General features: G+C 40.9%; 35 non-coding genes across 35 annotated transcripts; all 35 read left to right on the plus strand.

The window, feature by feature from the left end:
• The first annotated feature begins 12,137 nt into the window (after positions 1-12,137).
• TRNAP-AGG (transfer RNA proline (anticodon AGG)) lies at positions 12,138-12,209 on the plus strand. The gene has a single exon. It is a non-coding gene; the product is annotated as a tRNA-Pro (tRNA).
• A 247-nt stretch (positions 12,210-12,456) lies between these two features.
• On the plus strand, positions 12,457-12,528 carry TRNAP-AGG (transfer RNA proline (anticodon AGG)). Its single transcript has one exon. It is a non-coding gene; the product is annotated as a tRNA-Pro (tRNA).
• Positions 12,529-12,617: 89 nt separating this feature from the next.
• Positions 12,618-12,689, plus strand: TRNAP-AGG (transfer RNA proline (anticodon AGG)). The gene has a single exon. It is a non-coding gene; the product is annotated as a tRNA-Pro (tRNA).
• An 88-nt stretch (positions 12,690-12,777) lies between these two features.
• Positions 12,778-12,849, plus strand: TRNAP-AGG (transfer RNA proline (anticodon AGG)). Its single transcript has one exon. It is a non-coding gene; the product is annotated as a tRNA-Pro (tRNA).
• A 248-nt stretch (positions 12,850-13,097) lies between these two features.
• On the plus strand, positions 13,098-13,169 carry TRNAP-AGG (transfer RNA proline (anticodon AGG)). Its single transcript has one exon. It is a non-coding gene; the product is annotated as a tRNA-Pro (tRNA).
• Positions 13,170-13,416: 247 nt separating this feature from the next.
• TRNAP-AGG (transfer RNA proline (anticodon AGG)) lies at positions 13,417-13,488 on the plus strand. Its single transcript has one exon. It is a non-coding gene; the product is annotated as a tRNA-Pro (tRNA).
• Positions 13,489-13,577: 89 nt separating this feature from the next.
• On the plus strand, positions 13,578-13,649 carry TRNAP-AGG (transfer RNA proline (anticodon AGG)). The gene has a single exon. It is a non-coding gene; the product is annotated as a tRNA-Pro (tRNA).
• An 88-nt stretch (positions 13,650-13,737) lies between these two features.
• Positions 13,738-13,809, plus strand: TRNAP-AGG (transfer RNA proline (anticodon AGG)). The gene has a single exon. It is a non-coding gene; the product is annotated as a tRNA-Pro (tRNA).
• An 88-nt stretch (positions 13,810-13,897) lies between these two features.
• TRNAP-AGG (transfer RNA proline (anticodon AGG)) lies at positions 13,898-13,970 on the plus strand. Its single transcript has one exon. It is a non-coding gene; the product is annotated as a tRNA-Pro (tRNA).
• An 86-nt stretch (positions 13,971-14,056) lies between these two features.
• TRNAP-AGG (transfer RNA proline (anticodon AGG)) lies at positions 14,057-14,128 on the plus strand. The gene has a single exon. It is a non-coding gene; the product is annotated as a tRNA-Pro (tRNA).
• Positions 14,129-14,537: 409 nt separating this feature from the next.
• TRNAP-AGG (transfer RNA proline (anticodon AGG)) lies at positions 14,538-14,609 on the plus strand. Its single transcript has one exon. It is a non-coding gene; the product is annotated as a tRNA-Pro (tRNA).
• An 88-nt stretch (positions 14,610-14,697) lies between these two features.
• On the plus strand, positions 14,698-14,769 carry TRNAP-AGG (transfer RNA proline (anticodon AGG)). The gene has a single exon. It is a non-coding gene; the product is annotated as a tRNA-Pro (tRNA).
• Positions 14,770-14,856: 87 nt separating this feature from the next.
• Positions 14,857-14,929, plus strand: TRNAP-AGG (transfer RNA proline (anticodon AGG)). The gene has a single exon. It is a non-coding gene; the product is annotated as a tRNA-Pro (tRNA).
• A 248-nt stretch (positions 14,930-15,177) lies between these two features.
• On the plus strand, positions 15,178-15,249 carry TRNAP-UGG (transfer RNA proline (anticodon UGG)). Its single transcript has one exon. It is a non-coding gene; the product is annotated as a tRNA-Pro (tRNA).
• A 249-nt stretch (positions 15,250-15,498) lies between these two features.
• Positions 15,499-15,570, plus strand: TRNAP-AGG (transfer RNA proline (anticodon AGG)). The gene has a single exon. It is a non-coding gene; the product is annotated as a tRNA-Pro (tRNA).
• An 88-nt stretch (positions 15,571-15,658) lies between these two features.
• Positions 15,659-15,731, plus strand: TRNAP-AGG (transfer RNA proline (anticodon AGG)). The gene has a single exon. It is a non-coding gene; the product is annotated as a tRNA-Pro (tRNA).
• A 247-nt stretch (positions 15,732-15,978) lies between these two features.
• Positions 15,979-16,050, plus strand: TRNAP-AGG (transfer RNA proline (anticodon AGG)). The gene has a single exon. It is a non-coding gene; the product is annotated as a tRNA-Pro (tRNA).
• An 88-nt stretch (positions 16,051-16,138) lies between these two features.
• TRNAP-AGG (transfer RNA proline (anticodon AGG)) lies at positions 16,139-16,210 on the plus strand. The gene has a single exon. It is a non-coding gene; the product is annotated as a tRNA-Pro (tRNA).
• Positions 16,211-16,298: 88 nt separating this feature from the next.
• TRNAP-AGG (transfer RNA proline (anticodon AGG)) lies at positions 16,299-16,371 on the plus strand. The gene has a single exon. It is a non-coding gene; the product is annotated as a tRNA-Pro (tRNA).
• Positions 16,372-16,459: 88 nt separating this feature from the next.
• On the plus strand, positions 16,460-16,531 carry TRNAP-AGG (transfer RNA proline (anticodon AGG)). Its single transcript has one exon. It is a non-coding gene; the product is annotated as a tRNA-Pro (tRNA).
• A 407-nt stretch (positions 16,532-16,938) lies between these two features.
• TRNAP-AGG (transfer RNA proline (anticodon AGG)) lies at positions 16,939-17,010 on the plus strand. Its single transcript has one exon. It is a non-coding gene; the product is annotated as a tRNA-Pro (tRNA).
• An 89-nt stretch (positions 17,011-17,099) lies between these two features.
• TRNAP-AGG (transfer RNA proline (anticodon AGG)) lies at positions 17,100-17,171 on the plus strand. The gene has a single exon. It is a non-coding gene; the product is annotated as a tRNA-Pro (tRNA).
• An 88-nt stretch (positions 17,172-17,259) lies between these two features.
• On the plus strand, positions 17,260-17,331 carry TRNAP-AGG (transfer RNA proline (anticodon AGG)). The gene has a single exon. It is a non-coding gene; the product is annotated as a tRNA-Pro (tRNA).
• A 248-nt stretch (positions 17,332-17,579) lies between these two features.
• On the plus strand, positions 17,580-17,651 carry TRNAP-AGG (transfer RNA proline (anticodon AGG)). Its single transcript has one exon. It is a non-coding gene; the product is annotated as a tRNA-Pro (tRNA).
• A 247-nt stretch (positions 17,652-17,898) lies between these two features.
• Positions 17,899-17,970, plus strand: TRNAP-AGG (transfer RNA proline (anticodon AGG)). Its single transcript has one exon. It is a non-coding gene; the product is annotated as a tRNA-Pro (tRNA).
• An 89-nt stretch (positions 17,971-18,059) lies between these two features.
• TRNAP-AGG (transfer RNA proline (anticodon AGG)) lies at positions 18,060-18,131 on the plus strand. Its single transcript has one exon. It is a non-coding gene; the product is annotated as a tRNA-Pro (tRNA).
• An 88-nt stretch (positions 18,132-18,219) lies between these two features.
• Positions 18,220-18,291, plus strand: TRNAP-AGG (transfer RNA proline (anticodon AGG)). The gene has a single exon. It is a non-coding gene; the product is annotated as a tRNA-Pro (tRNA).
• Positions 18,292-18,379: 88 nt separating this feature from the next.
• On the plus strand, positions 18,380-18,452 carry TRNAP-AGG (transfer RNA proline (anticodon AGG)). The gene has a single exon. It is a non-coding gene; the product is annotated as a tRNA-Pro (tRNA).
• Positions 18,453-18,538: 86 nt separating this feature from the next.
• Positions 18,539-18,610, plus strand: TRNAP-AGG (transfer RNA proline (anticodon AGG)). The gene has a single exon. It is a non-coding gene; the product is annotated as a tRNA-Pro (tRNA).
• Positions 18,611-19,019: 409 nt separating this feature from the next.
• On the plus strand, positions 19,020-19,091 carry TRNAP-AGG (transfer RNA proline (anticodon AGG)). The gene has a single exon. It is a non-coding gene; the product is annotated as a tRNA-Pro (tRNA).
• An 88-nt stretch (positions 19,092-19,179) lies between these two features.
• Positions 19,180-19,251, plus strand: TRNAP-AGG (transfer RNA proline (anticodon AGG)). The gene has a single exon. It is a non-coding gene; the product is annotated as a tRNA-Pro (tRNA).
• Positions 19,252-19,338: 87 nt separating this feature from the next.
• On the plus strand, positions 19,339-19,411 carry TRNAP-AGG (transfer RNA proline (anticodon AGG)). Its single transcript has one exon. It is a non-coding gene; the product is annotated as a tRNA-Pro (tRNA).
• Positions 19,412-19,659: 248 nt separating this feature from the next.
• On the plus strand, positions 19,660-19,731 carry TRNAP-UGG (transfer RNA proline (anticodon UGG)). Its single transcript has one exon. It is a non-coding gene; the product is annotated as a tRNA-Pro (tRNA).
• A 249-nt stretch (positions 19,732-19,980) lies between these two features.
• On the plus strand, positions 19,981-20,052 carry TRNAP-AGG (transfer RNA proline (anticodon AGG)). The gene has a single exon. It is a non-coding gene; the product is annotated as a tRNA-Pro (tRNA).
• Positions 20,053-20,140: 88 nt separating this feature from the next.
• TRNAP-AGG (transfer RNA proline (anticodon AGG)) lies at positions 20,141-20,213 on the plus strand. Its single transcript has one exon. It is a non-coding gene; the product is annotated as a tRNA-Pro (tRNA).
• Positions 20,214-20,382: the final 169 nt, after the last annotated feature.

The raw sequence follows: 20,382 nt of genomic DNA on the forward strand, positions 1-20,382 counted from the left end.
TTTTAAGGGTACTTCTTTAAGCTAAAAAATCAGTCTTCTTCCTTATTCTTTTCACTTTTCTCTTTCCTAGCTTACTGGTTCTTCTTCTTCTTTTACGTCTTCCACTCCCAAATTGCGCTTCCCCTATTTTATCACCCGCTTTATGTAATAAATTAGACCCCGCAATTTTAATATTCTTTTTGAAAGAGCTTTTAGGATCTGCTCCCGTTGATATGTCGCCGAACCATCTACTTCCGACACCTATCGCTTCTCGTCCAACAGCTTTTGCTGCTGGTTTGAGTATCGGGGTTATGAAGCGAACTAAACTCTTAAATATAGATCCTAACCCGTTTCCTCTTTGAAATACTGGCCCAACAAACGCCTCACCCGATTGTTGTAAATAATAATTATAATATCTATTCCGAACAGACATTATTAGTGATTACGGATCCTTCTAAAATGTAAAGTCGTAACGGTTTTTCCGAGTTTGAATGGGATTTTCGTTCCCGAATCTGTTGTTATATCTATCTCAACTAAATTAAAATTAGGTGTACTTACTGGATAATAATTAATTGGGTTGAATGTTAACACGTGAGGTTTATTATCTCGACTGTTTTCAGGTCTTGGAATTGTACGTAAAAGCCCACCCCAAGAGTCACCTATTACCTGGGGGTATATGAGACTCGTATAAATGAATAAGGTTTGTACACCTCTATTTATATCTCCGAGATGTTTACTTTCCGTATTGTTCCTCAACGGAGTGTCTACTTGACTCTTATCAAACCCTAACATGTAACCTAATCCGGGATTATCTTTTGGAAATGTAATTGAAAAATAATCCATATATTTAGCCTCATTTTTGGTAATTTTATGCCATGGGGTATTCTCTTTAACAATTCCAACCCCGCATTTGATTGTTACTGTTCCTGTTTTATTATACACAAAATCGAAATATTTTCGTTTCGATTCGGGTAAAACCATTTTCATTGCTTCGAGTACGGTATCTATACTTTCATACGTTCCGTGAGGTATCTTATAAGCTTTCGTTTCGATTGATGCTTTATTAACATCTTTATTAACGTCAACGGGTCTATTTCGATCCCTTGGAACAAATTGTTTGACTTGGAATTTACCCAAATTTCTGGTATCTAATTGATCCCGTGCAGTGTCTAAAGGATTACTAGCTATATGTTTCCCGAAAAATCCATCGATCCCAATCTAATTCCGCTATTCCAAGTACTTTTCCATATTCTTTAGGAAACTTAATAGCTGTTTGTTTGTCTCCGCTAATTTTAATTTGCATAAATGTCATTCCCTCTTTCGTCATTATTTCAAAATTTATGTCATCCCCAGCTTTTGTTGTTATTGACTGTTTAAACGTTTCGAATAATTTTTGGTATATACTAGTAGGTTCGTCGTTCGGTCCCCTAACTATATTACCCAATTTACCACAACCCCCTTCACCAATTTCGTACTCATAATCAAGATCCACCGATCTAACGACAAATTCATCAAAACAATCAGTTATGTTATCCCACTTTGAAGGCATATTTATTTCCGACAATCCAACCTCCCAATTTCCCTCCGATAAATTATACGTTGTAGGTAGTTCAGTTCTATAACTTGTTTTAGTATTTTCAGGATATAATTGCATCGAGGCATTACTAGGTAAAGTAATGTAAAAGGAATCGTAAGCGGGTGCTAACATTGCCATGTTTACTTGTCGAGTTATTTATTGCTAATGACTTATTCATCAATTTACTAATTGCTTTTATTAACAGTTTTTGATTGACAGGTATGATTCTGAATTATGTAAATTATAATCATTTTCGGTTCATTTACATGTTTAAGGTCGGATCTCTGAATTATACAAATTTAGATCCTAATTTGCATAGTCAAAAGTGAGATTTCTGAATTATGCAAATTGGGATCATTTTCTGCTAATTTGCATGCCTAAAAGTGTGGTAACTTACTACTCCGGTAGTCTTATATTATGTACGCGGGGAGTCCTATCTTCATTGCTGTCGTCAAGCTCTAAGCCTTTGCTTAACTGAATTTTCTACTTCGATTTAAATATAAATTTTTCAAGCTAAGTTTAATTTTTGTGATCTAAGTGAGACCATTTTTGTTCGTAATATATTATTTTACTAATAGCTCCTTAGAAGATTGCGTCAAGTGTTGTTTGGAATTTTAGCTGCGCGAGCCGCGAGCTTTCGCCTTTCGGCTTTGACAGCGGGAGACCGGGAGTGTTATGTACGCGGGAATCTCGTAGGCAACGCTCGCTTTCACGGCGATTCGAATTGCCGACGTCAATGCTCTAAGCCTTTGCTTAACTGAATTTTCTACTTTGATTTAAATATTAATTTTTCAAGCTAAGTATAATTTTTGTGGTCTAAGTGAGACCATTTTTGTTCGTAATATATTATTTTACTAATAGCTCCTTAGAAAATTGCGTCAAGTGTTGTTTATTTAATAAGAGGATTTTAGCTTGACCATTGCAAGCAAAACTCTGAGGACATTCCCCAACTTTCACTGAGCCGCTTCGTCAGATTATCTTACATTATCACATATAATGATAAGTTTAACCACGCATATCCTGTTGAGTTTGTTTTAAAGGAATACTCTACTCCGTAAAGTACCGATTTTTAACGCTAGATGGCGAGATGTTCAGGGGGCGTGTACGTTTTATTTGAAATATGTACATCAGCCCCCCATTGGCCAATTGAGTCACGTGGTACAAAGACCTTACATTAGGGACTGAGAAATATAACAGAAACCGTGGCTTGCAGAAGCGCTGGGTTTGGGGGTCCGAATTTTGGAAAATCTCGCGTCTTTCCTCTCTCTCGTACCGGGTTTATTTGAATTTCTTTCCCCATCCGAGGCTCCGAGCGTGGGAAAGTTTTGGTTTAGGAACGATTCTGTTTAGGCTTGTTATATTTTTTGATACTTAATAATTGGTAATATTTAAAGGGCATCGAGGAGCTATTAGTGAAAAAGTAATGATTGGCGATTCGAGGGACTACTAACTCAATCATTTTCGATTTCAAAAGTGTCGAGAGGCAACCTACTTATTCATAGCCGATTTATAAAGGGAGTTGAGGGGCTACTAAGTTAATCATTGCCTGTTTTAGTGGGTGTCGAGGGGCTACTCACTTTATCTTTGGAGATTTTAATAGGGAGTCGAGGGGCTACTAAGTTAATCATTGCCTGTTTTAGTGGGTGTCAAGGGGCTTCTTACTTAATCATTGCCTGTTTTAGTGGGTGTCGAGAGGCAACCTACTTATTCATAGCCGATTTATAAAGGGAGTTGAGGGGCTACTAACTTAATCATTGCCTGTTTTAGTGGGTGTCGAGGGGCTACTCACTTTATCTTTGGAGATTTTAATAGGGAGTCGAGGGGCTACTCGCTTAATCATTGCCTGTTTTTAATGGTAGTCGAGGGGCTACTCACTCAGTCTTTGGCGACTTATAAAAGGGAGTCGGGGAGGCTACAGAATGATTCCTCTTAGCTGTATGGAATGGGCAACGCTAGTATAGCTACGTAGATGGTTGCCGTTTTAATTTTAATGGGGAAAGAGTCGTATGGGTGAAAAGGTAATATAAAGGTAACACTATTAGCCATACATTACCAGGGTCAAGCTTGACTCAAATAACATTCTTGATTAGCCGAAACCCCTTTGGCCGAGAATGTTATTTGGGTGAAAAAGTATTGCGTAGGTAATATTGTTTTAGCCATACCTAACCTTTTAGAAGCCCCGATCTATTCAAAGACTTTTAATACTGTTGTCGCGTTACAACGGCAAACTTATTGCCGTTAACTTATACCGCTGATTGGCTTATGTTAAATGCAGGTGGCTACTTCCGTTTATTCATTGAATATCCGTTTATCGTTTAGTCTTCAAAATGAACTTCATTACGATCGGGTTCGTCAAAGAAGAACTTGCAAAATGCCACAGAAGGCCCATGCCTGGGTCTACAAGCAAACTATTCACGACGAGCCAGTTGGTGGACGCCATGGTCTTAATTTTTCAAAAAACTTTCAACAATGCCGGCTCAGTAAAACTGTTCCCGAATAGCCGGGAACAATTGGACTTATTTCGAAAAACAAGTCATTCCTTTACTTGGAAGGAAATTTTTAAGCAGTTGTTCACAAGAGGAGAATTGGAACAGTGAGTGTTTACAACCAATAAGCGAGACACAAACTTCATCCGTTTACGTTTACAGGCCGTCGCGAACAGTTTATAAAGCAATTTCTGACAATATTCAGAAGTTTTCCCAAGTTTTCCTAATAAAGGAGGGAAAAATTGAAAAGCACTATTTCGTGTATTTAATCTTTGTTTCGTTGTGAAACTAGTCCGTAAGTCTTACATTGTTATGGTTGACAAATATGACATTTTAAAATTTGATATTGCTCATTCATTGTAGAGGCGAAACTAGGCCCTGAAACGAATCTAAGGGAACTTTTCCCGGAAGAGGTTGTGGTGGTGTACCATAAGGTATGCGAAAAATATCCGAATTGGCGTAAACCCTTCCAAATGGAAAGCGGATGTTTCCAAGAGCCCCACGCGAACGTTCCTCACGCTAGGTTCCCGGTTACCGGTAATTATTGCATTATAAAGTATATCATGATGATGTAATAAAATATAATTATTTGTACAATTTTGACGACTCTTAGAAATCGAAGAGCTTCCAATTATTCCGGAGGAAAGCTCGGAAGAGCATTCTACTCTACCAACTATGATAAATCTTTATGAAAAGGGGTTATCCATTTTGGAAAATAATCGAGAGAGATTTGAGGTGGCCCTCCGCGCCACAGATAAAATGGTAGAAGACCACAAGGAGAAAATTAAAAATTTGAAAAAACTCATGGTAGAAAAGAAAGAGGCGGAGCAGTTGCGACTGAGATTGGCCACAAACAACTCGACACCAGCAGAGTTTAACAAATGCCTTTCGATCGTCGAAAAGATTACACAAAAGACCGGAGGAGATCTATTGACAACTCTTAGACAGTTAGAGTCAAGCAAAGGGCTTATAAGCCCCGATGATTCTGGTTAGACATATTTACCAATTCTAAGTGTTTAAGCATTCCCGACAACCGCGCGCTAATTTACAGTGCCGGGGAAGCGCTTAAGCTTCTCTTATATTTTCTGGCAATAATAACTTGAATTTTTTTTAGATTATGAAGAACCCGCGACCGCGAGCTTGTCGAAATCCCCACCTAATGGTTGGTATTATAAATATTATTCCGTAATGAAAAAGTAACTGTTTTTTTTTCGTTTAGAATTTCAAGAAGAAATTGAATCGTCATATACGAGTGAACACGAACACGACTCGGCCCCGCATACTCCGGGCAAAACTTCGGAGAGTAAGAATATTTTATATTAATCATTTACCTTAAATTAGGCGTTAATTATGTTACGCGATTGCAGGTGAAGACGAGAGTCCGGCTACAACCGGAAAGCAAGTTGAAAGTGGGTCATCCGACAAAAGCGCTTCGGAGAATAAGTATAGCCCATTTGATCAATTTTTCTGAGTAGCTTCGACACGAGACCTGGATCATGAACTTACGTACGTTCGTATTATTTTACTCTAGGTGAAGAACATCCGTTAAGTAGCGGAGGAGCCGAGCTGGAAGCAAGTCAAAAAGAACTTGAAAAAACAAAGGAATTGGAAGCGCCCAGTACCGGTAACTGGTCTGATGTTTCTCAAGAAAAAAAAAGAAAATGCAAAGAAAGCGCACAAAAGAAAAACCCAAAAATCAATTGATACAAAAAAATTGCTAAAAATGCCGAAATTTAGAAAATAATTAAAACTAACGGTTAATATACGGTTAAAATATGAGTAATAAAACTTTTTTACATTTCTCCGCATAGTTTTTCCATGTTTTGTTATTATCAGAAGGGGATAATAGAAGAAGGATGCCACTCTGTATCATCTTAATACATTAGTTACGTAACGTCATTCTTCCCTTTTTGTTTCATCTCCCGCTCAACAAGCTTCAGATGGGCATAGCACCGTGCACGGGGTTAATTCTATAATAAATCCTCAGCAATCAACTCCCTAACCTCGTTTTGAGGTGAGACAAAAATCCACAAGCGCGTATTGTCAAATAGTTTAACGCAAATAGAGTAATGATGATGGGGAACTATTTATCAAGTATATGATTTGGTTTAGTAACCTTGCTCCAAATGTAAAATGATGTTGGGAGGAATGACGTTACATTGCCCCGCTTTATGGTGGTACACTTTTCTCGAAGAGAAGTGTTATATACTTCTGTTACTATGAATCGTAGATGTAAAACAAGTTGGGAAAACCAAAATATTACCTCTCCGAGTCAAGAGGTCTACTACTACAAACATATTTACCTACATATGGAATTATTTCTCTTTTTTGAAGTAAAAATTTACGAAATATTGAAGCAGTATTCCAAGCATAGCGAATAATAAAGTAAAGCAGACGACATTTTATATCCAATAAGGATAAATCTTGGACACATGGAAATCAGTCAATGGGGAAAAGATCAGGAAATGAAGCCTACGCTTCAGCTGTTTACCGTATATTCTGATAGCTACATTCACCACTGGTTTGCAATGTAAACATTTTCATCTCGTCTCACCTCAACAATATTCTTAGTTTGCCAACATGAATGTTAACGTTAATTAACACCAAAGCTAAATTCTAGCTAGACGCACTAATAGTCAATGCGCACCATAAAGAGAATAAAAAGTCTGTAGCTACTACCCGTTTACCATTAGCCCTTTTACTATTCTAATTGCCACCATAATCTTTTCTTCTATTGTAAAATCTTAACCTGATTATTTAATAGTGTATTTAACTTTCGGCTCACTCTAAACCGTTGATGTCTCTTCATTTCAGACACGAAAATCAAAGCCAAAAGTTTACTTCACCTCAGGCCTCAATTATTTACTCTTTGTTTCACTAAGCCTATTGCGGATAATACTTGTTATACCCGCCGCAGTCTAGGTCTTAGTTTTCTTCATGAAATCACTAAACCAAGGATTATTCTATTTATAGATGTAGTATAGCTTAAGCAATATATAAACAGCCATTTCAAATAACAATATTAAACAAAATCTTTGGAATATCAAAATAAAACAGAGCTTTAAAGCTACAAAAGTACTAAATGCATCATAATTACGAAAAATACTTCCACATATTCACTTTATATTATGGAAAAACGGAATATTAAGGTTCTGTATGATTTCTAAACACATCATCACAAGAATAACTGCTAACGCGACGCACTAATGTAACAATGGATGGACACACACAGACAAAAGATAGACTGCTTTTTAACTCTTTCCGTATTAATTTTGAGTTGAGAAACAAGATTATCTTAAGTATTAAAATAAATATAATTAATATTAAATATTTTCTTCGTCAGTTGTTTGCCTTATTGAGCGTTACATCGTTTTGATAAAGAACAATTAAACATTCTTGTCAGACTTGACTAATATTGGCGTTTGAAATGAAGCATACGCCGGTTGCTTCGCCTTACTCAAATAGGTAGTATATAAGGGTGTCGAACTATAGTTTAAAGCAAGAACAACCGCAATTGCGAAAACCTTTGGTGGCGATCCCACCTTAGGGAGGCTAGACGTTTCTCGTAACCCTAGCTGATCGCCGCGAATGTCATAAACCCAACGATGACGATGGAGTAGAAGCCAGGTGTACAGACTGGTGTCCAAGTGGAATGGACGAAGACCAGAAGATGGTGGTGATTAGAAGCCAGTATCTACAGACTGGTGTCCATGTGGGATGGACGAAGACCAAAAGATGTTGGTGAATAGAAGCCAGTATGTACAGACTGGTGTCCAAGTGGAATGGACGAAGACCCGAAGATGGTGGTGATTAGAAGCCAGTATGTACAGACTGGTGTCCATGTGGGATGGACGAAGACCAAAAGATGGTGGTGATTAGAGGCCAGTAAGTACAGACTGGTGTCCATGTGGGATGGACAAAGACCAGAAGATGGTGGTGTGAGAACTCAAGTAGAGGAGCCATTTCCGTGACTGTGAAAGCAGTTTGGAAATGGCGAACACGTTTGCTCCGATTTGGAAACTGCGAAGGCGGTCACAGACACAAACAGACAACCACACACACAGACAGACACACACGTCGAAATTAGAACCTCTCCATGACATACGTCACTCGGAGAGGTAAAAATAATATCTGCGCTTCAGTCAACTGGAAAAACTCTTATCGTTTTGTTTTTTAGGCTTGGGCAAACCAAGTCTTTTTAATATAATATCAGAGAGGTGAAGCAACGGTGCATGGGGGCCAACACGCTCTGAGCCGTTACGGGTGTGCTACTTGGGAATGTCATCTAACCTAATGCTATTCGGGTTTCAAAAAGAGATTTTTAGTCACAGTATCCTTACATAAAAATTGGAAAAAGCACAAAGCACTGGTCTATTCTTGAGCTTGCGAGCGTCCATCATATTCTACAGACAAGGACCGATTATCCAGTTTAGCCTCCGTCCCTTTAAACGACTTATTTTATTTATAACCATAGTATTGTTCTGTTTATGACATATCCGCCACCAGGATAGCAATATGCAAGAAATACTCCGCTCTGCCGTTTTATAAAGTGTGGTAAAAATTCTTTTGACCCAGACTTACAGAAAGTATGATAGGCTTATGGTTTTAAATTAGTAAAATTATAAGACCAAAATGTTAAACTTAAATATGTAAATTTTTACAATTGTATAACGAACGTACTCTTCAGTTCCGGAATGTTTTATAAAAGTTTGGACAAAATCCGTTTCGGGGCAAGAAACGCTTTTGCTGAACCACCTAAAGCCTTCGAGGACGGGGAAACTGCGATGAAGATGGACGTGTTAGTCTTGCCGTTCTTGATTCTGCTAACTGGATACTTACTTTCGTTAGTGCAGATGGTTCACGGGTAGTTGAGCGGTTTTCAAAAGAGCGTTTTGGAATAAAGCGGTTCCTAAAACAGCGGTTTGCAAAACCGCGTGGAAGCAAAACCGCGGTTGCTGTTTCCGCGTTTTTCAATACAGCGCTATTTCCCAAAACAGCGGTTGCTGTTTCCGCCCAAACTGTGATTGATAGGGAGGGAAATATCTATTATATTAAGTATATAGGACAAAGAACAATATTATGCAAAAAGGAGTAATGTTATATCGGAAGTAATTATAAAATATAATTTTTTGGAAAAGGCATATTATTTTTGAAAGTTAATGAAGATAAACAACAATATTTTGGAAAAGGCGTACTTTCGTACGCTCAAGATATAAACGCTGCAATCAAAATGCGCTAAAACGAGAAATGGCTATAATGGCAAACGCGCTTATGAAAAAGCCGTTTTGGACAATGCTGTTTTGATAACACGCCCAATCGATAACATACCAGTGCAGATCATCCTAACATTGAAGAAGTTAGTTGGTTCAAGATTCTTAAAACACTTGATGGTGATGTTTCGATCGTCTAGCTTGCGGCTAGTTAAAATTATTACAAAACTTATAATTTCTTTTGCAAGCCTAATATAATCACCCATTTAATTTCCTTTGATTTGATTTTGTGCTTCATGATACAAAACTTTACTTGAATATTGATTTAAAGTTATAGCCTGACTATTTAAGTTTAAAACCTGACTGAATAACTGTCAGTAATTGATGATCAACGCGCAGCCCAAACCACTTTACGCAGAAGGCTGAAAATTTACATACACCTTACCCTGGTAGCACTGCCGACGTAGGGCCTACATGGTCGGCTTTGTGTGTTACCGACGAGTTGGTAAAAAGTCACTAATAAGTCGGGAGAGTAATAGTTTGAAAGTCGAAATGTCTGCCTGGAGGGACGACGGCCCGCCGGTTTCCCTACTGTTTTGAGGCTACTATAAAACTACTGTTGGCCGACTATATGTCGGCGTCATTATGCCTACCTAAAGCCGCGCTTAATCCGACGATTTCGCGGCTTTTTAGTATAGGAACGGTAAATCGTCGGTAAAGGGCTGGTAGAGTAAAGGCTCGTTTACACAAGCGCGAGAATATAAAGCTGAAAGATGAGAGATGAAGCTGACCCGTGTTTCTGTTTCTCGCATGACCGTTCACATGCCCGCGAGAATATCACTTGAACGAGCTTTTGCCTAGAGATGAAGCTGATTTTCCGAATAAGCTCGCGATCTGCCAAGGTAGATTTTCTCGCACGAGTTCAGCCTAATCGGAATGTCACGTGAGTTTTGCTATCCAATGACAAGCATTTGTTTAGTCGGCGACTCGGCGCATGGTCGGCGGTTAATTGCTCATCGTCTGCTAGTCATTCATGCTTGATTTTGAGAGTAATTTGACGGTATAGAAATAAAGATGTCTTTAAAAGAAAAAAAAGAACATGAAAAAATTTTAAAAGCCAATAATAGAAAAAAGGACACGGAAAGAAAGGAACAGTTAATTAATATAATTCGTGACTACTCGGAGATTTGGGACAAATCCAATATTAATTATCGCGATAGGGACCTACAAAACGTAAAATGGGAAGCCATTGCCAGGGAAATGACAATGACAGGTAATTAATATTATATTAAATGATATTAACGTGTTTGGTTGAACACTTCCCACAGGCTAAATTCGACAAATATATCTCAGTTAACTCGTGGGTTGAGAAGTGTTTGACCAAAAAAGACTATATGCTAAGTGAACCTTGCTAAAAATTATGGTGTTTATAGTCAAAGAAGTCAAAAATATGTGGAAGTATTTGAAAGATCAGTTTCGGAATAATTTCCATGCTGTGAGTAAAAAAAAATCAGGACAAGAATACATTGCCGATGAAGACATGAATCTAATTAAGTGGCCATTCTTCAAGCAACTTCTGTTTTTAAAAGATGTTATAACGCGTCGTGAGTAGGTATCATTTAACAATTTGTGTTGGACCTAAATGAAGTATATCGAAACAACTGATTAATAGCACATCCTGCAACTTGGAAGCTGTGAACATGAATGATGGTGAAGAAGAAAACAGGGTAGCGAAATATTTACTTAAGGCTTAATTAGCAAATAGTATAGAACTAATTTATTTCAAAACTTATTAGACATTTGCTGCAATGGGAATAGAAGACGACAACAATGGCAATAACAACGATAACAGTTGCATAAATAATGTGGATGAACCTGTACCCTCAACGTCTATGCAAGCAGATAAGATAGATGCCTTTTATACAAACAGAATCAACGAAACGTCAGTTGAAGAAAATGTACCACAAACGTCCAACACTAGGGCATCAACCGCTAAACCCAATAAAAAAAGAAAACGTCGTCCCGAAAATGATAGCGATGATGATATAGTGAATGAAATTACTAAAATGGATCAGTACGTATACATTTCATAGTCATGCTGTAACCTCATTTTACCCAAATGTGTTTGTTTTAGGTTCATAGCGGCGTCCATTGCTCACAAATGCGAAAAAAATATGGAAAGTAGATCGCATCGATTTTGAAAATACTTGGCAGATTTGCTATCAGAGGTACACCCAACATTGCAAAGAGAATGTGAACAAAATTTACTAGCTGTCGTGGATGAATTTATTGCAAAATCAAGAGATGCAGCAAATGATGCGTAAATTAGGTTTTATTGTACCACACAAATAGTGATTAAAAATGTTTTGAAAATAAAAGATCGTATTTAATGCCACGAACAGAAAATGTTTTGTGAAAAGATTTACTATAATCCTCATAGCAAATCTTAAGGTAATTATTATATGGTAATTTCATTCTTTTGTAACACCAGGCATGTCCCACTGCCAAGGAAATGATCCTTCTTCAGACCAAAAGTATTCTGTGTACTTGTTTCTACACTGCTTCGCTTTTTCTGTAGAATTTCTAGCCGTTGTTCCTTGGATATTATGAAAGGCATTGTCAGGTTCGTCATTCCAAGTACCGTAGCGGTAACGTCCCAAACTATCCGTGAAGTCTGCATAACCTGGTGGGCAGTAAACCTTTTGGGCTTTTTTCAGATGTTTTTCTTGAGACAAAAGAAAGTTGTGCAGAACCACTTAGGGTGTGAGTGGTCCCGGGTTCAAATCCCGGTTGGACCCCAGTTTTGCAGAAGTAAATTGGTGACTATTTAAATGCAACAAGTTAAATTGTAGGACTACGAGTTGAGCATGTTTCAGTGTCATACATGGTCCGTTGGTCTAGGGGTATGATACTCGCTTAGGGTGCGAGTGGTCCCGGGTTCAAATCCCGGACGGACCCGAGTTTTGCAGAAGTAATTTGGTGACTATTTAAATGCAACTAGTTAAATTGTAGGACTACGAGTTCAGCATGTTTCAGTGTTATACATGGTCCGTTGGTCTAGGGGTATGATACTAGTTTAGGGTGCGAGTGGTACCGGGTTCAAATCCCGGACGGACACGAGTTTTGCAGAAGTAATTTGGTGACTATTTAAATGCAACTAACTACAGGGTAGGCCTATGAGTTGAGCATGTTTTATTTCATAAGTGGTCCGTTGGTCTAGGGGTATGATACTCGCTTAGGGTGCGAGTGGTCCCAGGTTCAAATCCTGGACGGACCTGAGTTTTTGCAGAGGTAATTTAGTGAATATTTAAATGCAACTAACTACAGGGTAGGCCTAAGAGCAGAGCATGTTTTAATTTCATACATGGTCCGTTGGTCTAGGGGTATGATACTCGCTTAGGGTGCGAGTGGTCCCGGGTTCAAATCCCGGTTGGACCCCAGTTTTGCAGAAGTAAATTGGTGACTATTTAAATGCAACAAGTTAAATTGTAGGACTACGAGTTGAGCATGTTTCAGTGTCATACATGGTCCGTTGGTCTAGGGGTATGATACTCGCTTAGGGTGCGAGTGGTCCCGGGTTCAAATCCCGGACGGACCCGAGTTTTTGCAGAGGTAATTTAGTGACAATTTAAATGCAACTAACTACAGGGTAGGCCTATGAGTTGAGCATGTTTTATTTCATAAGAGGTCCGTTGGTCTAGGGGTATGATACTCGCTTAGGGTGCGAGTGGTCCCAGGTTCAAATCCCGGTTGGACCCGAGTTTTGCAGAAGTAAATTGGTGACTATTTAAATGCAACTAGTTAAATTTTAGGACTACGAGTTGAGCATGTTTCAGTGTCATACATGGTCCGTTGGTCTAGGGGTATGATACTCGCTTAGGGTGCGAGTGGTCCCGGGTTCAAATCCCGGACGGACCCGAGTTTTGCAGAAGTAATTTGGTGACTATTTAAATGCAACTAGTTAAATTGTAGGACTACGAGTTCAGCATGTTTCAGTGTTATACATGGTCCGTTGGTCTAGGGGTATGATACTAGTTTAGGGTGCGAGTGGTCCCGGGTTCAAATCCCGGACGGACACGAGTTTTGCAGAAGTAATTTGGTGACTATTTAAATGCAACTAACTACAGGGTAGGCCTATGAGTTGAGCATGTTTTATTTCATAAGTGGTCCGTTGGTCTAGGGGTATGATACTCGCTTAGGGTGCGAGTGGTCCCAGGTTCAAATCCCGGACGGACCTGAGTTTTTGCAGAGGTAATTTAGTGACTATTTAAATGCAAATAACTACAGGGTAGGCCTAAGAGTAGAGCATGTTTTAATTTCATACATGGTCCGTTGGTCTAGGGGTATGATACTCGCTTAGGGTGCGAGTGGTCCCGGGTTCAAATCCCGGTTGGACCCCAGTTTTGCAGAAGTAAATTGGTGACTATTTAAATGCAACAAGTTAAATTGTAGGACTACGAGTTGAGCATGTTTCAGTGTCATATATGGTCCGTTGGTCTAGGGGTATGATACTCGCTTAGGGTGCGAGTGGTCCCGGGTTCAAATCCCGGACGGACCCGAGTTTTGCAGAAGTAATTTGGTGACTATTTAAATGCAACTAGTTAAATTGTAGGACTACGAGTTCAGCATGTTTCAGTGTTATACATGGTCCGTTGGTCTAGGGGTATGATACTCGTTTAGGGTGCGAGTGGTCCCGGGTTCAAATCCCGGACGGACACGAGTTTTGCAGAAGTAATTTGGTGACTATTTAAATGCAACTAACTACAGGGTAGGCCTATGAGTTGAGCATGTTTTATTTCATAAGTGGTCCGTTGGTCTAGGGGTATGATACTCGCTTAGGGTGCGAGTGGTCCCAGGTTCAAATCCCGGACGGACCCGAGTTTTTGCAGAGGTAATTTAGTGACTATTTAAATGCAACTAACTACAGGGTAGGCCTATTAGTTGAGCATGTTTTATTTCATAAGTGGTCCGTTGGTCTAGGGGTATGATACTCGCTTAGGGTGCGAGTGGTCCCAGGTTCAAATCCCGGTTGGACCCGAGTTTTGCAGAAGTAAATTGGTGACTATTTAAATGCAACTAGTTAAATTTTAGGACTACGACTTGAGCATGTCTCGCAGTCATTCATGATCTGTTGGTCTAGGGGTATGATACTCGCTTAGGGTGTGAGTGGTCCCGGGTTGAAATCCCGGACGGACCCGAGTTTTTGCAGAGTTAATTTAGTGACTATTTAAATGCAACTAACTACAGGGTAGGCCTAAGAGTAGAGCATGTTTTAGTTTCATACATGGTCCGTTGGTCTAGGGGTATGATACTCGCTTAGGGTGCGAGTGGTCCCGGGTTCAAATCCCGGACGGACCCGAGTTTTGCAGAAGTAATTTGGTGACTATTTAAATGCAACTAGTTAAATTGTAGGACTACGAGTTGAGCATGTTTCTGTGTCATACATGGTCCGTTGGTCTAGGGGTATGATACTCGCTTAGGGTGCGAGTGGTCCCGGGTTCAAATCCCGGTTGGACCCGAGTTTTGCAGAAGTAAATTGGTGACTATTTAAATGCAACTAGTTAAATTGTAGGACTACGAGTTGAGCATGTTTCAGTGTCATACATGGTCCGTTGGTCTAGGGGTATGATACTCGCTTAGGGTGCGAGTGGTCCCGGGTTCAAATCCCGGACGGCCACGAGTTTTGCAGAAGTAATTTGGTGACTATTTAAATGCAACTAGTTAAATTGTAGGACTACGAGTTCAGCATGTTTCAGTGTTATACATGGTCCGTTGGTCTAGGGGTATGATACTCGCTTAGGGTGCGAGTGGTCCCGGGTTGAAATCGCGGACGGAACCGAGTTTTTGCAGAGGTAATTTAGTGACTATTTAAATGCAACTAACTACAGGGTGGGCCTATGAGTTGAGCATGTTTTATTTCATACATGGTCCGTTGGTCTAGGGGTATGATACTCGCTTTGGGTGCGAGTGGTCCCGGGTTCAAATCCCGGACGGACCCGAGTTTTGCAGAAGTAAATTGGTGACTATTTAAATGCAACTAGTTAAATTGTAGGACTACGACTTGAGCATGTCTCGCAGTCATTCATGATCTGTAGGTTTAGGGGTATGACACACGCTTAGGGTGCGAGTGGTCCCGTGTTCAAATCCCGGACGGACCTGAGTTTTTGCAGAGGTAATTTAGTGACAATTTAAATGCAACTAACTACAGGGTAGGCCTATGAGTAGAGCATGATTTAGTTTCATACATGGTCCGTTGGTCTAGGGGTATGATACTCGCTTAGGGTGCGAGTGGTCCCGGGTTCAAATCCCGGTTGGACCCGAGTTTTGCAGAAGTAAATTGGTGACTATTTAAATGCAACTAGTTAAATTGTAGGACTACGAGTTGAGCATGTTTCAGTGTCATACATGGTCCGTTGGTCTAGGGGTATGATACTCGCTTAGGGTGCGAGTGGTCCCGGGTTCAAATCCCGGACGGACACGAGTTTTGCAGAAGTAATTTGGTGACTATTTAAATGCAACTATTTAAATTGTAGGACTACGAGTTGAGCATGTTTCAGTGCCATACATGATCCGTTGGTCTAGGGGTATGATACTCGCTTAGGGTGCGAGTGGTCCCGGGTTAAAATCCCGGACGGACCCGAGTTTTTGCAGAGGTAATTTAGTGACTATTTAAATGCAACTAACTACAGGGTAGGCCTATGAGTTGAGCATGTTTTATTTCATAAGTGGTCCGTTGGTCTAGGGGTATGATACTCGCTTAGGGTGCGAGTGGTCCCAGGTTCAAATCCCGGACGGACCCGAGTTTTTGCAGAGGTAATTTAGTGACTATTTAAATGCAACTAACTACAGGGTAGGCCTATGAGTTGAGCATGTTTTATTTCATACATGGTCCGTTGGTCTAGGGGTATGATACTCGCTTAGGGTGCGAGTGGTCCCAGGTTCAAATCCCGGACGGACCCAAGTTTTTGCAGAGGTAATTTGGTGACTATTTAAATGCAACTAACTACAGGGTAGGCCTATGAGTTGAGCATGTTTTATTTCATACATGGTCCGTTGGTCTAGGGGTATGATACTCGCTTAGGGTGCGAGTGGTCCCGGGTTCAAATCCCGGACGGACACGAGTTTTTGCAGAGGTAATTTAGGGACTATTTAAATGCAACTAACTACAGGGTAGGCCTATGATTAGAGCATGTTTTAGTTTGATACATGGTCCGTTGGTCTAGGGGTATGATACTCGCTTAGGGTGCGAGTGGTCCCGGGTTCAAATCCCGGACGGACCCGAGTTTTGCAGAAGTAATTTGGTGACTATTTAAATGCAACTAGTTAAATTGTAGGACTACGAGTTGAGCATGTTTCAGTGTCATACATGGTCCGTTGGTCTAGGGGTATGATACTCGCTTTGGGTGCGGGTGGTTCCGGGTTCAAATCCCGGACGGCCCCGAGTTTTGCAGAAGTAAATTAGTGACTATTTAAATGCAACTAGTTAAATTTTAGGACTACGACTTGAGCATGTCTCGCAGTCATTCATGATCTGTTGGTCTAGGGGTATGATACTCGCTTAGGGTGTGAGTGGTCCCGGGTTGAAATCGCGGACGGACACGAGTTTTGCAGAAGTAATTTGGTGACTATTTAAATGCAACTAACTACAGGGTAGGCCTATGAGTTGAGCATGTTTTATTTCATAAGTGGTCCGTTGGTCTAGGGGTATGATACTCGCTTAGGGTGCGAGTGGTCCCAGGTTCAAATCCTGGACGGACCTGAGTTTTTGCAGAGGTAATTTAGTGAATATTTAAATGCAACTAACTACAGGGTAGGCCTAAGAGCAGAGCATGTTTTAATTTCATACATGGTCCGTTGGTCTAGGGGTATGATACTCGCTTAGGGTGCGAGTGGTCCCGGGTTCAAATCCCGGTTGGACCCCAGTTTTGCAGAAGTAAATTGGTGACTATTTAAATGCAACAAGTTAAATTGTAGGACTACGAGTTGAGCATGTTTCAGTGTCATACATGGTCCGTTGGTCTAGGGGTATGATACTCGCTTAGGGTGCGAGTGGTCCCGGGTTCAAATCCCGGACGGACCCGAGTTTTTGCAGAGGTAATTTAGTGACAATTTAAATGCAACTAACTACAGGGTAGGCCTATGAGTTGAGCATGTTTTATTTCATAAGAGGTCCGTTGGTCTAGGGGTATGATACTCGCTTAGGGTGCGAGTGGTCCCAGGTTCAAATCCCGGTTGGACCCGAGTTTTGCAGAAGTAAATTGGTGACTATTTAAATGCAACTAGTTAAATTTTAGGACTACGAGTTGAGCATGTTTCAGTGTCATACATGGTCCGTTGGTCTAGGGGTATGATACTCGCTTAGGGTGCGAGTGGTCCCGGGTTCAAATCCCGGACGGACCCGAGTTTTGCAGAAGTAATTTGGTGACTATTTAAATGCAACTAGTTAAATTGTAGGACTACGAGTTCAGCATGTTTCAGTGTTATACATGGTCCGTTGGTCTAGGGGTATGATACTAGTTTAGGGTGCGAGTGGTCCCGGGTTCAAATCCCGGACGGACACGAGTTTTGCAGAAGTAATTTGGTGACTATTTAAATGCAACTAACTACAGGGTAGGCCTATGAGTTGAGCATGTTTTATTTCATAAGTGGTCCGTTGGTCTAGGGGTATGATACTCGCTTAGGGTGCGAGTGGTCCCAGGTTCAAATCCCGGACGGACCTGAGTTTTTGCAGAGGTAATTTAGTGACTATTTAAATGCAAATAACTACAGGGTAGGCCTAAGAGTAGAGCATGTTTTAATTTCATACATGGTCCGTTGGTCTAGGGGTATGATACTCGCTTAGGGTGCGAGTGGTCCCGGGTTCAAATCCCGGTTGGACCCCAGTTTTGCAGAAGTAAATTGGTGACTATTTAAATGCAACAAGTTAAATTGTAGGACTACGAGTTGAGCATGTTTCAGTGTCATATATGGTCCGTTGGTCTAGGGGTATGATACTCGCTTAGGGTGCGAGTGGTCCCGGGTTCAAATCCCGGACGGACCCGAGTTTTGCAGAAGTAATTTGGTGACTATTTAAATGCAACTAGTTAAATTGTAGGACTACGAGTTCAGCATGTTTCAGTGTTATACATGGTCCGTTGGTCTAGGGGTATGATACTCGTTTAGGGTGCGAGTGGTCCCGGGTTCAAATCCCGGACGGACACGAGTTTTGCAGAAGTAATTTGGTGACTATTTAAATGCAACTAACTACAGGGTAGGCCTATGAGTTGAGCATGTTTTATTTCATAAGTGGTCCGTTGGTCTAGGGGTATGATACTCGCTTAGGGTGCGAGTGGTCCCAGGTTCAAATCCCGGACGGACCCGAGTTTTTGCAGAGGTAATTTAGTGACTATTTAAATGCAACTAACTACAGGGTAGGCCTATTAGTTGAGCATGTTTTATTTCATAAGTGGTCCGTTGGTCTAGGGGTATGATACTCGCTTAGGGTGCGAGTGGTCCCAGGTTCAAATCCCGGTTGGACCCGAGTTTTGCAGAAGTAAATTGGTGACTATTTAAATGCAACTAGTTAAATTTTAGGACTACGACTTGAGCATGTCTCGCAGTCATTCATGATCTGTTGGTCTAGGGGTATGATACTCGCTTAGGGTGTGAGTGGTCCCGGGTTGAAATCCCGGACGGACCCGAGTTTTTGCAGAGTTAATTTAGTGACTATTTAAATGCAACTAACTACAGGGTAGGCCTAAGAGTAGAGCATGTTTTAGTTTCATACATGGTCCGTTGGTCTAGGGGTATGATACTCGCTTAGGGTGCGAGTGGTCCCGGGTTCAAATCCCGGACGGACCCGAGTTTTGCAGAAGTAATTTGGTGACTATTTAAATGCAACTAGTTAAATTGTAGGACTACGAGTTGAGCATGTTTCTGTGTCATACATGGTCCGTTGGTCTAGGGGTATGATACTCGCTTAGGGTGCGAGTGGTCCCGGGTTCAAATCCCGGTTGGACCCGAGTTTTGCAGAAGTAAATTGGTGACTATTTAAATGCAACTAGTTAAATTGTAGGACTACGAGTTGAGCATGTTTCAGTGTCATACATGGTCCGTTGGTCTAGGGGTATGATACTCGCTTAGGGTGCGAGTGGTCCCGGGTTCAAATCCCGGACGGCCACGAGTTTTGCAGAAGTAATTTGGTGACTATTTAAATGCAACTAGTTAAATTGTAGGACTACGAGTTCAGCATGTTTCAGTGTTATACATGGTCCGTTGGTCTAGGGGTATGATACTCGCTTAGGGTGCGAGTGGTCCCGGGTTGAAATCGCGGACGGAACCGAGTTTTTGCAGAGGTAATTTAGTGACTATTTAAATGCAACTAACTACAGGGTGGGCCTATGAGTTGAGCATGTTTTATTTCATACATGGTCCGTTGGTCTAGGGGTATGATACTCGCTTTGGGTGCGAGTGGTCCCGGGTTCAAATCCCGGACGGACCCGAGTTTTGCAGAAGTAAATTGGTGACTATTTAAATGCAACTAGTTAAATTGTAGGACTACGACTTGAGCATGTCTCGCAGTCATTCATGATCTGTAGGTTTAGGGGTATGACACACGCTTAGGGTGCGAGTGGTCCCGTGTTCAAATCCCGGACGGACCTGAGTTTTTGCAGAGGTAATTTAGTGACAATTTAAATGCAACTAACTACAGGGTAGGCCTATGAGTAGAGCATGATTTAGTTTCATACATGGTCCGTTGGTCTAGGGGTATGATACTCGCTTAGGGTGCGAGTGGTCCCGGGTTCAAATCCCGGTTGGACCCGAGTTTTGCAGAAGTAAATTGGTGACTATTTAAATGCAACTAGTTAAATTGTAGGACTACGAGTTGAGCATGTTTCAGTGTCATACATGGTCCGTTGGTCTAGGGGTATGATACTCGCTTAGGGTGCGAGTGGTCCCGGGTTCAAATCCCGGACGGACACGAGTTTTGCAGAAGTAATTTGGTGACTATTTAAATGCAACTATTTAAATTGTAGGACTACGAGTTGAGCATGTTTCAGTGCCATACATGATCCGTTGGTCTAGGGGTATGATACTCGCTTAGGGTGCGAGTGGTCCCGGGTTAAAATCCCGGACGGACCCGAGTTTTTGC

The sequence above is a fragment of the Phalangium opilio genome, unplaced genomic scaffold (assembly GCF_054372755.1).
Source record: "Phalangium opilio isolate 3A_F unplaced genomic scaffold, DU_Popi_V2 ptg000098l_1, whole genome shotgun sequence".
NCBI lineage: Eukaryota > Metazoa > Arthropoda > Arachnida > Opiliones > Phalangiidae > Phalangium > Phalangium opilio.